At 31.5% G+C, this 22,589-nt stretch overlaps 1 pseudogene; it reads left to right on the top strand.

Annotated features, from left to right (window-relative positions):
- The first annotated feature begins 2,388 nt into the window (after positions 1-2,388).
- LOC128171762 (uncharacterized) lies at positions 2,389-21,299 on the top strand (annotated as a pseudogene).
- Positions 21,300-22,589: the final 1,290 nt, after the last annotated feature.

Genomic DNA, 22,589 nt, shown 5'->3' with positions numbered 1-22,589 from the left:
GCGCAGCACATCGACTTTAACGCTTGATTTTGTGTATCTAAACAAATACTTGCACACTAAATCCAGCAAATCAGTCAAAATGCAGTGTATACACGTATAAGCGGCCATGTTACGATAGAACACGTATTTCTTTTCTTTTTAAACACAGTTCCTAATTATACCTTTATCAATTTCCCCTGAATATAAAAAAGGCTTTAAAAGTTATCCTTATAAGATAATATTAGTATGTTTTTATATGCTTTTGAGCGGCTTATTTGACCCTGGAATTGAATTCTTACTGATGATTAATTCTCATAATAATTTTCAATAATTTCCAAAATCTAATTTTCATTTCCCTTTTTTAATTCTAAGTTGAAGATATCAAAAATAATGTTTTAAATGCCAGTGAACAAAAACCCGAAGCCCTGATCAGAACATACACAAAATACCTCTAAATGTAGAACAAGTGTTAACAATACATGTAGGATACTGAGAGAGAGAGAGAGAGAGAGAGAGAGAGAGAGAGAGAGAGAGAGACAGACAGACAGACAGACAGAAAGAGACAGACAGACAGACAGACAGAGCGGTATGAAAACTAGAATATTTTTTTTCTTTTTTAAGTTGTAAAATATTGATAGAATGTTTGTTAATTTATATAAAATGATTCATTCACGTACAGAATATATCCAATTAAAGTAACGGCTCGCACGCATTCACCCTGAATCCGTTTCTTGAGATCAGTGTTGAAACTTCGGTAAAAAAAAAAAGTAAAATAGTACATTTGGCAATCAAACTTAGTTGTGACGTCATATCGTCTACCGTTAGTATGGCATTGAATCATGATCTTTTGAAGTATACAGTCTAACTGCAGCGGTGTGTGCATATAAATTGACTAACGCGCGTTAGCGCGTTATGCAAATGTGTATGCACACATTGCTGCAGTTATGAGACTGTATACTTCATAAAATCATGATGTAATGCTTATATTTACATTTTCTAACTTCTTGCCTTGTCTGCAAATGTAATTTATATCTTAAAATTCTTATCTTATCCTAAGGGTAAGTTAAAATTAATTGAAGAGCTACAGTAACAGCCACAAGCGTGAACTTTAATTTTCGCTTATAACGTTGTAGTTTAGAGCGTTCAACGTTTGTGACGTCAAAATTAAACTCGTCATTTTAATCTTTGAGTACTTAGTGATTAGTTGTTGCATTTAGAGGCATTTGAAGATCACAGAATTGATTGGAAAAACACAGTAGAATGTAAAATAGGTTTATGTACTGTCGGATTTGGATACATTTTCAGAAGAAATATTTTTCCTCCAACCCCTTTCTTATTTTTTATCTTACAACAACAAATATTTCATTTATATCAATATTTCCTTATACAACAATGTTAAATTGCGTCGCGTCGTACAAATAAAAGCAGATGGCGAATGTTGCGGCGCTTCGAACAAACGAAACAACAAAGTGAATATTGCATCGCTTCATGTATTGGAACAAGATTTTGTTTAGTATCTGATCAGTCAGTATCAGCAAATATAAGCATTCAAGTCCATGTATAATGTAATGTTATATCTATGTAATGTCATGTCATTATTATAATGATGAAAGATTTGCCTCTTAAAGACATAATGTTTAAAGGAGGTCTAATGTTTTTATAAGTCCTCATGCGTAATTTAATGAAAGGGAATAGACAAATAATGTAATGTTTTATAATGATAATGAATGTTCAATGATTTACATTCATGTCACTACTATAATGAAATAGTATGTAATGTAATTTTATAACTATAATGTGTAATGGGACCATCCTTCTGTGTAACGTGGTCCAAATTTAGGCCGTAGCCTCTTTCGCCAAAAATATATAACTTTATTTACTTTCGATGAATTGTAAAGACAGCGATATGAAAACTAAAATTTTAACATTTTCCTAATGTTAAGTTGTAAAATATAACTTGATTGTGTATTGTATCGAAAGTTTAATTTTTTTACTCTATTACCGAACATTTTACAGACACAAAGTCAAAATGACTTATTGCATAAACTATTTACTATTGGTTCGGTAAAAGTCTACACTCACAAAAATGATCTTTTATAATCAAAGACGTTGCTACCAGAATTAGGGTCCCATGCATTGGACATTATCTAGACGGAATTTACTTCAGAAGTTAAAACCCATTTTTAAATTGTGAAAAACAATGTAAAAGCTAGTCTCTCAATATACAGTTTTCAATGCATTTTAAAACAGCAATTGCTAGAACCAGAAAAAGATTAATGAAAAAAAAAGTAATAAAATTTAGATTTTGTGAATCATCAAAGCACTTAGCAGTCTTCATCATCAAAGTCATGTGCATACAATCAATTTCCGTTTACGCATTGCACTTGTTGTTCCAGTATCCAGTTGATACATACTTCCGGTTACATATTTGGATGAGAAGCCGTGAGTTAACTGTACATGTACTATAGAATCTTGGACAACCTGATAGATTTCATCAAGTAGCAATAGTTGTTTCAAAAATTTTAATGTGGTAAGTGAAATTTATTTTTCTCAACATATATGAAATATAGGTAAGCATTTGCGTATAATAACAATACGGAAGTTTAACTATCTATTTTGAATTTTAAATAAAGTTATTGTACGTTTATGTTTATTTTACTTACAGCTAGTCTGAATATCAGTCAAATGTTGCCAGTCACAATTTCTGGACCTGTATTCTTTGTAAAAATTCAATAGATTTCATGAGTCGATTAACAATGGATTTTTACATGATCCCTTTCTTTTTAAACAATTCCATTTGTCAAGAATGACGACAAAAAACCCAGTTACCAATTTTTGATTTTTTGGGTTTTTTTACTAATGTTGGAAAAGATGCAAACCTTTGTGTTTTATACATGTAATAGCATGCATACAAGAATACTACTTTATTGAATAATTTTAAATCAATTTGTTATGCATTTATTCACCTCTATTATATCAAAGTTACTCACACTTAGTAAATAGAGTTTTGTGTGAACCCACGCTACTACATCCCATACTTCACAAATCCACAGTATACTATAATCTAGTCTAGCTAGTTTTGTGTGAACCCGAACAACCCAGATCATAATTACCATTAGTTAGACATCCATTGAATTCAAAATTTGTTACTAAAATAGATATATTATAACATATTCTGCTTGGTGTAAAATTAAAAGTTTAGATTGGCAACGCAAACTGTTTGAGAGTGTGACAGATAACTCTCAATGTGTTGTTTTCTACACAAGTTAGTTTGGATAACACTAAGCGTGTTAATGGTTTTGTTTACTGTCATGGTCTTATTCGACACTATTTCCCACAATTTCTTGACTGTGTATTAAGAGGAGTTTTGTAGAGCCAGTTGAAAAAAAGAATAACTCACGTACTATTTGACAAATTCACATTACATTTTTAACAGCGGTACTCATAGCTTTACTAAAAGTCAATGAATATATTTTGTTTAAACAGGAGATTAAATCGTGACTGTGTGTGTGTGTGTGTGTGTGTGTGTGTGTGTGTGTGTGTGTGTGTGTGTGTGTGTGTGTGTTTCTTTTGTTTCTTTTGTTTTTTTTGTTTTTGTTGTTGTTTTTTTTGTCTTTTCAAAGAAGCTTCTGAAATGTTAGAAAAGTAAAGAAGACACACATAAAAAATAAATATATCTCTTAGTACATCATTGTACATATAAGAAGTTTGAATGGTCATAGAAAATAATAATTTTCTTTTAGCTGTTAGTATCTTTCCTGAACGTTTTACGTAGGTAACGGTCGATAAAAAGAAACATAATTGCCAAGATAAGCTTCTTTCTATTTGATCTCTTGGAAAAAAAGTATTCAAAATCTGATATCATTATGCTCATGTGTGTTGCAATATATAAAAATAAGTAAACTTCCGTATTTTGCACACGAAGAGAATATTTCTTCGTGTTGAAAACAGAGACTGAATAGATATTGTGAACTGTGAAGTTACAGAATGAATACCACACGATGACACCAATATCAGAAATCACAAACTCTGCATCAGAAAATATTCTATTTCCTCTAATTAATGGCGAAATTAAAAAAAAAAACCACACACACACACACACACACACACACACACACACACACACACACACACACACACACACACACACACACACACACAAAACATAACATAGATTCTAAATACAGTAAAACTTGTCTAATCCGGCGGAGAGTGGTTCTGATAAATTTGACAGGATAAGGCAACCTCCTGTTTAAATGACAATGTTGTAAATTGATTTTAGTATTCAATGCAATAGATCTTGATTGTCAATTCTTGCAAAAATGTTCTTCTCTTCTGAAATAAACTAGACATACGATGTCGATTTTCATATTAGTTTTCAATTGGAAAACAACAATTGCATGACGGTGCAATTGATACATGTGTCCATAAAAAAAAATCACCAGTCGCAGTTTGCGGACTAATCCGGGAACTATGACATTTCAAGAATTAAAAAAATATTATTGGTAAAAAAAAATCGAAACTTAATGACATAACTTTGTCACATTAATCTTTCATTATAATATCATCAATATATTTTGATAAATAAAACAATAAATTATGAGTTTTCGGAGCCGTAACAGTCAACAATGAAAAGTGCGTGATTGCAGGACAAAGGTATACATGTATGTATCAAAATGCGTGACTGTGGGGCAACGGTATATGCGTTAAAGTGCGTTACTGCGAGGAAGGGGGTTAAATTGGTACTCTGATAAAAGTCAATTCTACAACTATTCATTTCATTAGCTTTGAAAAATATTTAGTCAATGTTACACCTATTTATTTGTTAGAGTATTTAAAAGATACAAGTTAATTTTTTCACTGTGTTGTCAAAGTGTTGTGAAATGATAAACTTTGTTTTGTTTATTTGGTTAGTCAATGTTTCTGTTCTCTTTTCGGCTTAACTACTCCATACTAATATACAAGGAAATCCGTTTGAGAGAAAAAGTGAAAGTGAAAAACAGAAAAACAATGTACCGAAGACTTTGTTGAGTCTATACAAGTCGATAATTCAAGCCCTTTAAGCTTTAGTCATTGGCCAGGAAATATATTCTTCACACCGGAGATCAGATCTCACATTAGATCTGTTTCCTTGTTATGTACAGCCTGTTTTTTGTTTCAATTTTTCTCCAATACTAATTGTACAAAGTTGTTAAAACTTGCATGGAATAGTCTTAAGGTAATCTTTACGATGGAATTAATAATAATAAAAATCTTTAAACAGTTCTTTTTCAAAAACCAATTCGCTGGGCAAACTATAACTTGTGTAAAAGAATTCTAAGGAAATGTAGATTTATCTTTGTTCAAATCTTGATCCACAAGGAGAGGATTTGCCACAATGGGGCATAATTAATAATTTAAAAAAGGCATCTTTAAGTACATCGATAATTTAGTGTACTCATTTAAATATAACAGGATATAGAAATGCCACGGTCGGAACTCGGAATTATAATGACAAACGCACTTTTATACCAAAACTACAACAATTACTTTATGAAACAGACGGTTTTGTGTGTGTGTGTTTTTGTTGTTGTTTTTTTTTTTTTTTTTTTTTTTTTTTTGTCTTTTCAAAGCAACTTCTGAAATGTTAGAAAAGTAAAGAAGACACACATTAAAAATAAATGTATCTCTTAGAACATCATTGTACATATAAGAAGTTTGAATGGTCATAGAAAATAATAATTTTCTTTTAGCTGTTAGTATCTTTCCTGAACGTTTTACGTAGGAACCGGTCAATAAAAAGAAACATAATTGCCAAGATAAGCTTCATTTCTATTTGATCTGTTGGAAAAAAGTATTCAAAATCTGATATTATAATGCTCATGTGTATTGCAATATATAAAAATAAGTAAAGTTCCGTATTTTGCACACGAAGAGAATGTTTCCTCGTGTTGAAAACAGAGACTGAATAGATGTTGTGAACTGTGAAGTTACAGAATGAATACCACACAATGACACCAATATCAGAAATCACAAACTCTGCATCAGGAAATATTCTATTTCCTCTAATTAATGGCGAAATTTAAAAAAAAACACACACACACACACAACATAACATAGATTCCAAATACAGTAAAACTTGTCTAATCCGGCGGAGAGTGGTTCTGATAAATTTGACAGGATATGGCAACCTCCTGTTTGAAGGACAATGTTGTAAATTGATTTTAGTATTCAATGCAGTAGATCTTGATTGTCAATTCTTGCAAAAATGTTCTTCTCTTCTGAAATATACTAGACATACGATGTCGATTTTCATATTAGTTTTCAATTGGAAAACAACAATTGCATGATGGTGCAATTGATATATTTGTCAATAAAAAAAATCATCAGTCGCAGTTTGCGGACTAATCCGGGAACTATGACATTTCAAGAATTAAAAAAATATTATTTGTAAAAAAATATTCGAAATTTAATGACATAACTTTATCACATTAATCTTTTATTATAATATCATCAATATATTTTGATAAATAAAACAATAAATTATGAGTTTTCGAAACCGTAACAGTCAACAATGAAAAGTGCGTGATTGCAGGACAAAGGTATATGTATCAAAATGCGTGATTGTGGGGCAACGGTATATGCGTTAAAGTGCGTTACTGCGGGGAAGGGGGTTAAATTGGTATTCTGATAAAAGTCAATTCTACAACTATTCATTTCATTAGCTTTGAAAAATATTTAGTCAATGTTACACCTATTTATTTGTTAGAGTATTTAAAAGATACAGCTAATTTTTTCACTGTGTTGTCAAAGTGTTGTGAAATGATAAACTTTGTTTTGTTTATTTGGTTTGTCAATGTTTCTGTTCTCTTTTCCGCTTAACTACTTCATACTAATATACAAGGAAATCCGCTTGAGAGAAAAAGTGAAGGGAAAAACAGAAAAACAATGTACCGAAGACTTTGTTGAGTCTATACAAGTCGATAATTCAAGCCCTTTAAGCTTTAGTCATTGGCCAGGAAATATATTCTTCACACCGGAGATCAAATCTCACATTAGATCTGTTTCCTTGTTATGTACAGCCTGTTTTTTGTTTCAATTTTTCTCCAATACTAATTGTACAAAGTTGTTAAAACTTGCATGTAATAGTCTTAAGGTAATCTTTACGATGGAATTAATAATAATAAAAATCCTTAAACATTTCTTTTTCAAAAACCAATTCGCTGGGCAAACTATAACTTGTGTAAAAGAATTCTAAGGAAATGTGGATTCATCTTTGTTCAAATCTTGATCCACAAGGAGAGGATTTTGCCACAATGGGGCATAATTAATAATTTAAAAAAGGCATCTCTAAGTACATCAATAATTTAGTGTACTCATTTAAATATAACAGGATATAGAAATGCCACGGTCAGAACTCGGAATTATAATGACAAACGCACTTTTATACCAAAACTACAGCAATTACTTTATGAAACAGACGGTGTTGTTTGTGTGTGTGTATTTGTTTTGTTTTTGTTTTGTTTTTTTTGTCTTTTCAAAGCAACTTCTGAAACGTTAGAGAAGTAAAGAAGACACACATAAAAAATAAATGTATCTCTTAGTACGTCATTGTGCATATAAAAAGTTTGAATGGTCATAGAAAAAAATAATTTCCCTTTAGCTGTTAGTATTTTTCCTGAACGTTTTACGTAGTTACCGGTCGATAAAAAGAAACATAATTGCCAAGATAAGCTTCATTTCTATTTGATCTGTTGGAAATAAAGTATTCAAAATCTGATATCATAATGCCCATGTGTGTTGCAATATATAAAAATAAGTAAACTTCCGTATTTTGCACACGAAGAGAATGTTTCCTCGTGTTGAAAACAGAGACTGAATAGATGATGTGAACTGTGAGGTTACGGAATGAATATCACACAATGACACCAATATCAGAAATCACAAACTCTGCATCAGGAAATATTCTATTTCCTCTAACTAATGGCGAAATTAAAAAAAAACCACATACACACAAAACATAACATAGATTCTAAATACAGTAAAACTTGTCTAATCCGGCGGAGAGTGGTTCTGATAAATTTGACAGGATAAGGCCACCTCCTGTTTGAAAGACAATGTCGTAAATTGATTTTAGTATTCAATGCAGTAGATCTTGATTGTCATTTTTTGCAAAATTTTTTCTTCTTTTCTGAAATATATTAGACATACGATGTCGATTTTCATATTATTGTTTAACTGGAAAACAACAATTGCATGACGGTGCAATTGAAATATTTTTCAATTAAAAAAATCACCATGCTAAGAAATATGGGTTTTTTTATTGTTGATAGAATATTGTCAACCACATTTAGAAATTAAATATGTTTGTGAAGTCTGCCTTTTATTATCGATTTTTGACCGACTGGCTTTCTAACATAAAGTCTAAAATGTGATCTGTGTGCTTTCAAAGTTAAAAAAAAGTTATCAAATGATAAAAAAATGCGTTAAATCTGAATTATGTTTTTTTCAATCAATGAAAGACAATATTTTGGGCTTTAAAATATTAACAATAATTATCAGCAATTAGTTAATCTCAGTAAATATCAGTAGTTTTCAGAACTCACAGCAAAAACGTCAGTGAATACCAGAACCAACAGCGATTATCAGTAACAACAGTAACATTATCAGTATATATCAGCAATTCTCAGCAATAACAGTTCTATATTAGTGAATATCAGAAATTATCAGTACTTTTTTAGAGCAAATAGTGATTCTTGTGAATTACAAGGTTTGATGTGAAACAGGCTTGGGGCGAATTACATTGTAAAGTAATGCATTACATTACCATTACTTCATGAATTTGGGCATTAAATTACCATTACCATTACTTGATTTTCTTGAAGTAATGCATTACATTACCATTACATGAGTAAAGTAATGCATTACCATTACCATTACTTTGTTTTTTAAAAAGTAAAGCTAATAAAGAGTTTTTGCAAATGTTTCAAATATAAAACACTCCTTAACATATCTACAGTTTCACGTTCAGTATCAGGTTCAAATTCAGTGACTATATATACAAGAGTCATTCTTTATTTGCTCAATATATATAATAATCTTGTGGCATTATGTACAACATATTACATAAGTAAAAAGATATTTATAGACATTTGGCATGATACAATGTCAGATATGATATAGAGACACAGAATTTGTGCATAATAGAAAACAATTTATGGAATAATGTTGCGGTTATTAAAAAGCTAAATAGATATATTTCCCCAGATAACACAAATCTTTATAATTTTGGACACTTAATTGTATTAATTTATAGACAGAGGGTTTTTCCCAGTTATATTTCTTAATATATTTTAATTGCATTTCTTTATGCTGAGGACACTTTAAGACAAAAAATTGCTGTTGCATTTATGATCAAAGTTTCAAAGGTTTCATCTTTAAATTGCATCCTATTAGTTTGAAAAACTTCCCAGCTATACCAAATAAACGTTCTACAGGTGCAGTGGAAGCTGGGGCTGAAGGATTGTTTGACAATCTTTATCTTAGGATATATTTAGTGAAAAACTAGAAAAAAATACATGACTTTTTTATTTTCTATCAGTCCAAACTAATGTACTAAATATACATGTACAACAGAGAGAGAGAGAGAGAGAGAGAGAGAGAGAGAGAGGGAGAAAGAGAGAGAGAGAGAGAGAGAGAGAGAGAGAGAGAGAGAGAGAGAGAGAGAGGGGAGAGAATTATTTTCAAATGGGTTATAATATTGTAAGTGGTTTTGATTTTCATCATGGATGGACAGTGCATTCATTTTGCCCTTAAAGGTGCATGTCTGTCTGCCTATTCTATTGGGACATGGCATAGGGAAGGGGATTGGGGTGTTTAGCACTTCTTATAACAATAGATTGTTTCGATACTTAGGTTATCCTGGGGGCACAGTGTGTTGTTGACACATCTTTATTGAAGTGTAAACTAATTGGAGTAAATTGTTTAAATGATTTAAAGTTTTTAAAACCAACGCTCATAAAAATGTTATGAAACTGTGTTGTTTTATCTGGTAATATGAACAATTTAAAAATGAAATTTTATAAATCTTTTTTAATACAACTAAAGCATTTTTATTTCAAGAATTATTTCTTTCTTCTATATGATAAAGTTAATCAAATTCAAGTTCAGCTATTCATTAAATCATCACATTTTTAAAGTGAACATGCATAAATAAGCATAGTAATGCAAAGTACTGCAATGTAATACCAGCATTACACTAAATTTTGGAATGTAACGAATTATATTACCATTACTTGTCATGCTAGTTTTGTGGCATTACACATTACAAACATTACTTTGAAAACATGTAATGCATTGCAATGCATAACCATACATTTAGCATTACCCCAAGCATAATGTGAGATATAAAAAAAAATCAGAGAGCAGGGGAACTAGTTTGGCTCACATTCACTTTAATTAGATAGTTCTCTGAATAGATTATCAAATCCAATTTTCAAATAGGACATTGTTACGGTGACATTTTCCAAACTACATCATATTGTAAATGTATACTGGACACTGATTGTCAAAGGGTCTTCCGTAGATTATGTCCATATATCTTGTTCTAATCGAGGACCAAAAAACAATCCCTCCATTTTATTTTCCGAAGAAAAAGCACGCTTTTGAACGTTAATATTTTGGCTAAATTGAAGTAATATGGTATATAAATGCGCCTTTGTTTTTTTAAGCACCTTGATAAGTACTTCATGAACAATACTCGTTTGAACGGAATTTAATGATTTGGGGGAAATTTACAGTAAATGGGTTTTCTCGATACAAAAATGTTATCGTTAATATCGTTAAAAAAAATTGGGAAAAGAACTTATTAAAAGCGAACATTGTTATTACATGATTGATAATTCATAGAATTTATGCACATCACTATGAAATCATTCTAAAAGCCTTAACTTTCCCGCGCGCCCCTCTCTCTCTCTCTCTCTCTCTCTCTCTCTCTCTCCTCAAATTATCTGATTTTAATTGTTATTGTCAAAATTTTATATTGTTGACAGTGATGCAAGATCGATACGATCCATGCTGCCTCAGGCCCATCAGTGGCACCGTAAAACATATTATAACATTAATACCCCGGACCACACCAACTTATACCATACCATCCTAAAAAAAGACAGAATATTTTACACAAATTCAAATCATTGAAAAAAGATTATTGGTATACTTTTTTAACTAGCTCTTCATCACCATATTTGGGTGTATATGATTATTTTCCGCATACGAAATGTACTTGTTATTTTAGTCATGTGGTTACACAAACTTCCAGCTAACATATTTTGGTGTACATAAAGAAGCAGTGAATTAACTGCGCTACAGACTATTCACAAAACCCGATTGTTTTCTAGAAGTAGCAAGATTGTCTTCCAAAAGTTGAACGCGGTAAGTGAAATTTATTTTGTTTAATGATTCTGAAAGATAAGTAGGCATTTGAATATAATACTTATACGGAAGTTAAATTATATATCTTGATTTTGCATCAAATTATTGCATGTTTTTGTGATTCTTGATCTCGGTCAAATATTGCCACTCTAAGTTCCTCGACCTATATAATTTGTTCAAACTCGATACGTTTCTACAGTTTATAAAAATATATACATGCATGACAACCAATTTTTTTTTCCTATACAATTTCCTTATTTACGAATGGCAACCGAAAAATAACACTAAATAAAATACAGTTCACATCGCTGGTTTTTTTCTTTTTTTATTATTTTTTGTGTGTGTTTAAACGTTAAAACTGTCCTCATATAAGAACTCTATTCTATCGCTATTGATTTTATTTGTTTTGTAAAACACTTATTTATTAGTACACCTATTTGTTTCTTTTTTTGTTATAGAGAAATTCAATGAAACAGATAATTTAACAAGGAATAAATTCAATTTTTCTCAATATTGTGTCAATTTTTTTTTTTTAACGATCAGTTCATACATTGTATATGTTAAATTCGCTACTCATACTATCCATCTGAAATATGACACGTATTATGTTGTTCGATCTAACTCTAAAAAATCCCAATTTTCCACTCTAATATTATAATTGATTGCCAAAATTCTTATATTGTAAAAAGAAAAAACGCGTAAATTTAATATTATTAGCCCAATGGTAATCATAGTTTGGTGGTTAAGTATATATTTCATTTTTTTATATTTTTATTCAAAAGTGGGTCACAATAGCATACTTTTCACTTTTATGCATTATTGATTTTTCCATTTTTTATCAATTGCATGCTGCGGCCAAGGATACAAATAACATTGATTAGATAAAACATTGTATAACTTAGGATATATCTAAAAAGTAGGTTTCCATGATCGTTTAGCTACCCTAGCTTAAAGTTCACGAGAACTTTTTCTGATAACTGGCGTACGTATGTCTGTCAATCCGTCCGTCTGTGACCAGTTCAACTGTCTACTTCTTCTCTAGAACCACTTGGTTTATTTCAATACAACTTGACACAAAGCATTATTAGTAAAGATGAAAATGTGTTGGCATATTTCAAAAATCTTCTCCAAACTAACTGGTCAAAGTTGGTGAAACCTGTATAGAACGTGTATAAAATTCGCCGGACAAGCTAAAGCTTATGTAGAAACATATTTTGGTAATGTAGATTCAACTTTTTTTTAAATCATGATCCATAAAGGGAGGATTTGGCCACAATGGGGCATCTGAAATAAATTTGATTATTCTAAAATAATGAAATTCTAGATTATATGGTGAAACTTATATACATGTACAAGCAACTTGACTTTTTATTTATTCTAAATTGTTTAAACTGTGGCTCCTGAAATATTATTCGGCCGCCAATTGCACACGCGTTGACAATAGCGCCTTTTACTGCTTAACTTCATTTATTTAAGATGTGTTCTATTACCGAGCATCCAGACCTGACGACCACTGCAAATTGTCAAGAAGTTCTGTATACAGCATATAGCTATTACATTATCACTGACCGACCATTCAGATCTTAGAAAGTCTGTGTTCATATACATGTACACGTGAGGCTATCATCTATTTTTCCTTATCTCGCTACCGTACACTGCAAACTGTCAAAAAGGGCTGTGTACAGTAGCTATTTTATAATCCCTGACCGAGTGAAAAAATGTCAACATCCTCTCCTTTGAAAACTGTAGCTTCAATCAGTTAGTTGCTAATCATGTGTTTTCAAGTTCTTTAATTATTGATCAGGTGTCAAATAAAACATTGATGAATTAAAAAATCAATTTGACAGCTCTAAGTTAATCTAAATAATGATAGAGAATTGGTTATGAAAATTAATTGCATGTTTATTTATTAGGAAATGTATTCCTGTGTAAACTGTTATTAATTTTACATTAAAAATTAATGTAAACTCTCTTTCAAACTCTCTCTCTCTCTCTCTCTCTCTCTTTTTTTCTCTCACTATCTCATGATTTATCAGTTATTTTTAATTTCTCAATACCTATATAACATCCTACATGAATAGAAAACACAGTTTTACATGTTCTGACCTTGTCGATTTCTGTTCACTGGCAATTAATTAACTTATAATTGATATCTTCCACTTTGCAGTTTAAAGGGAGATAACAATTTGATTTTAGAAATTAATGAAATTGATTAGCAGAATAACTATATTCAGATATTTACAAAATTAAAACCCATGTGCCGCGCTTAATCTTAGTTTCTATTGTATTGTTTATTACCAAGAATCATACGATTCATAGGTTTAAGATATTCATAAGTAGAGTACACATGTACATGTATATGAAGACAATTTTAAAAACAAATAATTCACTCTATGTTGCATTCTTTGTATCTGTTTTTCAAACATAAGGGAGTAGCGATGTGCCCTAACTCTAACGTACTACATACCGTGAGGGCTTTCACACCTAATATCAAAAATAATCCCCGTCCTCGCCTGAGGTTTACCACCCGGTGAATCTCAAGTCTTAAGTTGTTAGCATCATTGTTTAAGTATTAATAAAGTATTAACTAAAACATGTGATTTCTAATATTACGACAGTGTGTCGTGTGATATAGCGCTGTTGAGTGCAAAATTGACTTATAGCTCAAAATATAACACATGCGATTTAAATAGTTTAAGACAATAATATTGAAATAAAAACAACAATCCAAATCCGTACAGGGGGTGTCAGCGGCATACACAGGGAAGTACAGTGGCTTACATGGTATGACAGGGGCGTACAGAGGGTGACAGGGGCTTACAGTCGAACACAGGTGATGTGTACAGGGGCGCATAGGGGATGACAGGGTTTATAGGGGCTCTGTACAGGGGCCCAAAGGGGATATACAGGGTATGACAGTGAAAAAAACAGGGTTGACAGAGGATTTCCATACGGACCTGATTTTTTAGAGCCAGTAGTGAAATAGGCAAATGATAATATACTTCTACACATTGTGTACAATAGTAGTGTTTATCATTGATATGCCTCTCAACATATTTGCTATATAAAATATAAGAAGTAAATATCAAGCCTATTTTTAATGTGTTCATTTCTTAAGGTAACCGATTCTTCAATTTAGTTGTATTGAGTTTTTTGTAAAATCTGTAGATAAAATATATACAAAATACGAATAAAAGAGTGAGTCGGTGTTCATCCTCTGAGTTATGGTCCACTTAATTTGACCAGTTTGCGTTTTAAATGCAATTTCAGCCCAATTAGCATTTGTTGCCAGCATTTTTAATCAAACAAAATAATTTCATGAAATTTTGTTTTCAATTATGCACAATGTTTAGATTAAATAGAGAGATGTTCATGTTTAAAAATACAGGGTGTAAGAACCATGCATTTTTTTTTAAGTTACAATATTTCATTTTTTAACAGCATGCAAAATGCATTTGAATGCTTATTGATAAAAACATAGTGTATATCTTCAATTGAAACTTTATATCCAAAAAAAATATCACAGAACATGAAATTATAACTTTATATTTATGAAGAGAGAGAGAGAGAGAGAGAGAGAGAGAGAGAGAGAGATCTGAAAAACTAAATTCAAAACATTTTCCTCACGATGAAGTTGTAAATTATTACTTGAATGCTTGTGTAATTAATTTTGTGTATTGTTAAGACAACGATATTAAAACTAAAATTAATACATTGTCCTAATTGTTTACTCATTTACCCAACATTTTACAGACACACAGTCAAAATGACATAAACAATTCACTACTGGCTCTGTAAATGTCTACACTCACATAAATGTTCTTGTATAATTACAGACGTTTCTACCATAATTAGGGTTCCAATTAAATTTGCTTTGCACATTATCTAGACGGAATTGACTTTAAAAGCTTAACCCTATTTCTGAATGTTGAAGACAATGTAAAAGCCTATCTCTCAATATACTGTTTAGAATGCATATTAACAGCTATTGCTAGAACTACGAAAAGATTAACAGAGAAAAAACCTTAGTAACCAAATTTAGATTTTGTGAATCATCAAAGCACATACATGTAGCAGTCTTCATCATCACATTCATGTGTGTACAATCATTTTCCGGTTAAGCATTGTACTTGTTGTTACAGTATCCAATTTATGCAAACTTCCGGAAACATATTTGGATGTACACAGAGTAGCTGTGTGTTAACTGTTCTATAGATTCTCGGACAACCTGGTTGATTTTTTTCAAGAAGCAAGAGTTGTTTCAAAAGTTTTAATGTGGTAAATGAATTTTTTTTTTACAACAGATATGAAATAACTGTTTGCATTTGCGTATTATAACAATACGGAAGTTAAATTATCTATTTTGAATTTTAAAAAACGTTATTGCACGTTTTTGTTCACTTTACCTAAAGCTAGTCTTAATAGCAGTCACATATTGCCAGTCACAGTTCCTGGACATGTTTTTTGTTTTTTTTTTTTAACAAATTCTATGAATTTCTTGAGTCTATTCACAACTGGTATATTTCAATTGTTAAGAATGGCGACCACAAAAACCCATTTAACAAAATATAGCTGAACTCGTTGGGATTATTTTAACTAGCTGTTGGAAAAGTTGCAATATTTATAATAGCATGCAAAAAATAATATTACCTTAATTATTGAAGAATTTTAAATCAATGTTTATGTATAATTTATCAACCTAAAACCTTATTATTAGATACATACATTTATTTTACCCCATATTCTAATTTAGATCAATGTGAATATCTTCACTTTTTTACACCCTTCCATGTTCAGAGATATCTATTTTGTTGTGTGAACCCACGCTACTACATCCCATACTTCACAATCCACAGTATACTATAATCTAGTCTTACTAATATGTGTGAATCTGAACTACCGAGATAATAATTTCCATTAGTTAGACTTGTTTGAATTCAAAATGAGTAACTAAAATAAACTTATAATTTCGAATTCTGCTTGGTGTTTCAGTAATTGTTGTAATTTGGCAATGCAAACTGTTTGAGGATATGACAGACACATTTAAATATATTGTTTTCTACACAAATTAGGTTGGATCATTCTAAGCATGTTTATATCTTTTTTTTACTGTCATGGTGTTATTAGACAATACTTCCCACAATTTCTTGATTGTGAATAAAAAGGAAACAGTCTTTTCTGAGTTTCCACGATGTACACATTATGAGGGAATACCTGGGCTTTGACGTGGTTTAACGTTGAAATGATACTCTTTGGGGAAATCATATCTACAGTTATTTGTTTCTTTTGCTTTGTTGAATACTGAGAGGGGATAGAAAGAATGAGAGAGAGATATGTACTGAATAATCCGTAAATATATATCAAGTTACTTCAGAATCCAAAAAGAAATGTTTGAGAGAGAGAGAGAGAGAGAGAGAGAGAGAGAGAGAGAGAGAGAGAGAGAGAGGAGATGAATTTTCTTTTACGATCAGTGGTCCTAATGCCTTCAGTCATTGGCCAGGAAATACATGTAGCTTTTTTACACTGGAGGTACAATCTCTCATTAAATATTTTTCATTGTTTTGTACAGCCTGTTGAAAAAAATAACTCACATACAATCTGGTGAATTCACGTTACATTTCACGATATTGTGTCAATTGTTTTTATTCTGAACCCCATTTGACATTTTTATCTTGCGTGTGTTGCTTTTTGACATCATAATGTGTAAGATGATTCTATTCTTTAAGAGTGCAGTGAATTTGATTCTACAAAGTGTAATTGAAACAATTTACGGTTGATAAAATCGTACATACGATTCGTATCCTCGTTCTGTGTAATATTTTTTGTGTGTTATTAACGTAAGATCACTACGGTTTTTAAAATAAGTATGACAAATTGATAATGAAGATATGTTACGCCTTGATAATTGCAGTCTTTATTTAATAATATTAGTTCGTTTATTAAAAAGTAATATTTGGTTTGAGCTAATAAAGTGACGTCACTAGGGTTAAACCTTTTTCTTACCGTGAAATATCTTTAATATAACTGGTTTAAAATGAGGTGGTTAAGTGAAGAGTGATCGATTACATGATAAATTGGTCTGCATCACATATTTTAACTTATAGCTTAAGTAATTGTCAATAAAGATATTTTGATTAAACTGGAGATTATTGTGAAACTTTTTTCTTGTGTTATGAAGAAAACAATCTCAGTTTTTAACATTTTTAATAAAGATATTACACTGATAAAGATATAAACATTGTTCTGATATAGATCCTAAACATCCTACGTCTAAATAAAATATGACAATGCTGTGATCTTGCAAAGTAATAGTGCCTTACATGTATGTTGTAGTGAGAGAGCATCATGAGCCCTAAAGTCTGTGCTGCAAAGTAGGAAGATTTCTTTTATCGTTTAGAGAGATAAATGAAAATATACTGATTACGAGAGAGAGAGAGAGAGAGAGAGAGAGAGAGAGAGAGAGAGAGAGAGAGAGAGAGAGAGAGAGAGAGAGAGAAAGAGAGAGGGTTATTTTGAATTTAAAATATGCAATGCTATTGTAGAAAAAATGTAGAAAAACTCCTTGGTTGTGGAAATAAAGCTAATATTAAATACGTGGAATAAGTGGATTGTATTCAGCTGTCATTATATATAATCAAGCGTTGAACAAGAGAAGGAAGTTGGAATGACGAAGGATGAGTCAGACTAACATATCGGTCCGTACTCTCTGTTTCTAACAGCGACCCAAACATTTTAGTCATTGGCCAGGAAAGTGCCCCTTCACACTATAGATCATATTCAACCTAAAGTTGTTTCCTCGTCTGGCTCAGTTAAAATGTGGCTTTGATAAAAGTATAAACCATTGTAAATAAAATGTGTCATAGCTTCAAGTTTAAAAATAAAAGAAAATAAACCCTGCAAAACCGCACCACCGCCCCGACCGAGGCTTGAACTCACGACCTCTGGAACCCATTCTCCTAGCAGTGAGCGGCCACCGCGCTAACCACTCGGTCATTTATGCTTATTATATATATATATATATATATATATATATATATATATATATATATATATATATATATATATATATATATATATATATATATATATATATATATATATATATATATATATTATCAGAAAGATTGAACAAGAGGTAACAAGGTAACAAAGAATCTTAACGAATCAATTAATATAGAATTTATGTACTTACTGCCGTTAGTTGTGATCCTATTTAAACACAATGGCATTCACACTGTAATAAATAAATAACTTATTGTTATTAAGAACACATTTTCAAGTGTATTCTTTATGTTTTCTTAGATGATGACCTTTTCACTTCGGAATTCTTAATGGCAATAAAAATAAATTAAATCTGGACGGTAGGCGAACGCTTATTACTTGCCAACGACTGTCGAGTGAACGCACCGTGAGCGTTCCTTGAACGCTTTATGAACAGTAGCGTACGCAAAATTGGAGAGTACATGTAGAATGTTTCAGAGACTGTATTATCAACGATACATGTATATGATCCAATATTTCTTTTGAGTAATTCATTTTTACTTGCAGCAAGAGTTGAGTCTTGATGAACATATCATGGCTAATTCAAAGTATGCATCAACCCGGGAGACTACCAACTTTGCTCGTGTTGCGCGCATTATCCTGGGTCCTTGTACAGATGTTTTGTGTGCTGTACTTACGAATGAGATTTGCCCGTCTTCATTGTCACAGAAAGTTAAAACACATTTATCCATGCTACCAAAATGGAAAAAACCTCCAATTACCAAAGAACAGGAAAAAGTTATACACAATGGTAATTATTTGGATTTTGATATAACTTTACTGTATTTTTCATTGCGAAACATATCAAGCATTCAACCTCATTCAAAACAATGGGGAAATGAACCAATTCCAAGTGACAGGAGTGTGTCAGCAAACATTGAACGAATTCGATTGATAAGAAACAAGTACGGGCATTGTACAGATATATCAATTTCCGACACCGATTTTAATAAGAAAGTTCTAGATATTTCCAGCATTATTCAGGATTTGGAAAAGCACCTGGGCACATCTACTGTTTATCAAGACGCAGTTGTTAAGATAGGAAATTGCTGCATGGACATTGAACAGGAATCTAAATACATCAAAGAATTGCTGGATTTGAATAAACAAATTAAGGATATTTTAGGTAGCTTTTTTTTATTTAAAAGACATGCAATTTATAATCATATTTTCTGAATTCGACAGGAACATGTTTTATGTATTTTTAACGATATACTAACAACTAGCTTTGATTTTATCTTCATCAACAGAGAAAGCTACGCTAATCGAAAATAGATGTGTTCCTGATAATGTGACAGGTATTTTTAATATACAGTCAGAAATGCAATTTTTACATATTTTAAAACTTGACCCAAAATACACCATCAAACTTCCATTGAAAAGACAATATAACTGAATCGACACTGTGTGAAATAACTTGATATTTTCAAACTGCTATATAAGTTTATAGCAGTAGTAACAGCAATGAATTAACGTATTTTTAAACGTTTATATCGAAACCATAATTCAGTTTGATGCAATTTGAATATAATGATTTTTAATACTAAGCAATATATCTTTCTTTTTCAGTTTTGTATAAAAGGGATATTTTAAGATGGGAGGAAGATGACAAAGTCTTTCTAGAAACCCACAACTTTCCAGAGATGCTAAATCAAGTCAGGAATCAACCATACGTAACGTTTGTTGGTGCCCCAGGCTCAGGAAAAACGGCAACAGCTCGTCATATTGCTCTTAAACTGCAGAAGGAAGGGTATGAAATTTGTCCAGTAAAAGAAATTAACAAAATTGAGAATTATTGTAACCGAAACATTCCCCAGGTGTTTGTTATCGATGATGTGCTAGGAATTTTTGGATTAAACGAACATGAACTTCATATGATGAATAAGTACAGCGAAATACTTAGAGATCCAATCAATCCAGAAACCAAAACACTAATGACGTGTCGCGAAGCAGTCTTTAAAAATGAAAAGATATCGGAATGCATTTTGGAAAAACCGGAGAATGTAGTTAATTTACAAAGTAGGCAAAACTCATTAAATGATGATGACAAAAAGAATTTGCTTCAAACATATACATTAGACAGAGATCTACTGAGCTCAAGAAACTTGGCTTCATCGTCAAGAATGTTTCCATTTCTATGCAAACTGTATTCAAACAAAAAGGAGTTGGAATTTTATGGACCAACTTTTTTTTTATCACCAGTTCCTTGTATTATTAAGGAAATGAATTCACTGAAAATACATAACAAACACCAGTATGCCTCGTTAGTTTTATTGATGGTTAACGGAAACATATTGTCAGAAAATATATTAAACAATGAAAATGATGGAACGAACAAAATTCAGAAAAGACATAATTTGTTTGTTGAGATGAAACGCAACATCCTAAGAAAATGTAAAGTAAGTTCAACCACAGAAAGCTTTGAATTTATTGATGCCTTGTTGCAAATGGAAGGGACTTACACAAAGAAGAATGACAATGAGTTCACTTTCATTCATGATTCCATGTTCGAAATTATCGCTTATCATTTTGGTCATCAGTTTCCAGAACTAATTTTGAAATACGCGAGTAGTGATTACATTGCTAATAATATCAAAATAGTTCAAAATACCATCCAGAAAGGAAAGATTGAAATGGAAGGCAAAAATGACAAATTCGGCGAACAAAATCATGAAAATGAACCTCTCGTCGACTTATGTATACATCTGCATGAATCAAAGAACCAAATGCTAGCTGAACGATTGTTCAAAGACGTACAGGATGGGGAATTTTATGCTGTTTTTGGGAACGAAGCCTTAAAAAGTCAATCCGTGCTTCAATCCTTTATTGCTGTGTTGGAGAAACATTCGTATTATAATCTATATAGTTTACTCTTAACAGAGTTAGAGGACTCAAAACTTTGCACATGGAATAATGAACCAAAAAAATCTGCTACTGAGAATATGAAAAGCTTTTTTTTGAAACGTGCGGCCCATTGTTGTTTGATGAATCATAGATATTACGGATTTCCTAAACTAACTAACAGTGTTAGAGGGATAGCGTGGATTATTTTGTTTGGGCATCATCAAATTTTGCAATATATTTTAAGTCAAATGATAAGAGAAATTGGAAATGTTGATGACCTTTTTGTAAATTCCTTCAATAAACATTTCCAACCTTGTTCAAACAAGAAACAGGACGTTACTGAAAAAATGAGTTCGTTTAATCATAGTACGGTCGGTGAAATATTAAAAATAAGCACATTTGGTGAAGGCTACAAAACAGATATTGATAAAGATAAATACACTGTGGCTGGCGCAGATAGTGAACCAAATGTTGACACACATGTGGATACCTCTGTTGATAGATATTGCGAACCAGTAATTATAGAACAATGTTACCTGCTTTGTCTCGGTTGTTATTCTGGAGATCTAAATACCGTGCAAATATTACTCCAACACGTCAATGCAGACACACTAAAGTACAAATGTGATTATGAAATAAATTTCCGGATAAAAAATCCATTAATTATTGCTTGTAAATGTGGTTTCACAGATATTGTTATGGAACTACTAAAAGCTGGAGCTGATGTCAGTATATGTGATGCCACTGAAACACCTCTAACAGCAGCATGTGAAAATGGAGAAACTAGCTTAGTAAGAGCGTTATTGAAATTGGGTGCTGATGTCAATGAAAGAAATGGCTCATGTACACCATTACAAATCGCATGTAAGGGGGGATTTGTTATTTTAGTTGAAGAGTTGATAAAAGCAAAAGCTGATGTAAATCTAAAGATTCCTCTCATAAATGCATGCATAAACGGTAATTTGTGTATTGTAAAAACGTTGATAAAAGAAGGTGCTGATGTCAATCGTACAGAGTGCGGTGTATCACCGCTATTAGTTGCATGTATTAATGGACATTTTAACATAGTGGAAGAGTTAATAACTGTTGGGGCTAATGTAAACATAATAGCTTGTCAGTGGCCATACTTATATAGATTTTGTCCGTTATTACAACGTAATGTGAGGATAATGAGAGAAGAAATGACACCACTGATTGCTGCATGTGATTTCGGTTATTTCAAAATTCTGAAATTTTTGATAAAATCAGGAGCTAATGTTGATCAAAAGAATAACGAGAAAACAACACATAGCTTTGCGAGTTATTGGGACCAT

The sequence above is a fragment of the Crassostrea angulata genome, chromosome 2, assembly GCF_025612915.1.
Source record: "Crassostrea angulata isolate pt1a10 chromosome 2, ASM2561291v2, whole genome shotgun sequence".
Classification (NCBI taxonomy): Eukaryota; Metazoa; Mollusca; class Bivalvia; order Ostreida; family Ostreidae; genus Magallana; species Magallana angulata.
Note: the sequence above shows the minus strand (reverse complement) of the source record. Positions and strands in the feature narration are given on the sequence as shown.